This window comes from Cherax quadricarinatus, chromosome 22, assembly GCF_038502225.1.
Source record: "Cherax quadricarinatus isolate ZL_2023a chromosome 22, ASM3850222v1, whole genome shotgun sequence".
Lineage (NCBI taxonomy): Eukaryota > Metazoa > Arthropoda > Malacostraca > Decapoda > Parastacidae > Cherax > Cherax quadricarinatus.
In genome coordinates this window covers 41198605-41198838 of record NC_091313.1, presented here as the reverse complement: position 1 = coordinate 41198838, position 234 = coordinate 41198605, and positions in this window count along the sequence as shown.

Genomic DNA, 234 nt, shown 5'->3' with positions numbered 1-234 from the left:
CCCTGATCCATAAAGGAGACCAAAAAGACTTGAACAACTATAGGCCAATATCCAACTTACACCCTCTCTCTAAAATCTTCGAAAAATTAATTCATAAGCGAATCTATTCCTACCTCATCTCTCACAACATAGTCAACCCCTGTCAGTTTGGGTTCAGGTCTAATAAAAATACGAATTATGCTATTATACACATGCTAGAACAAATATACACTGCACTAGAGAAAAAAGAAGTCC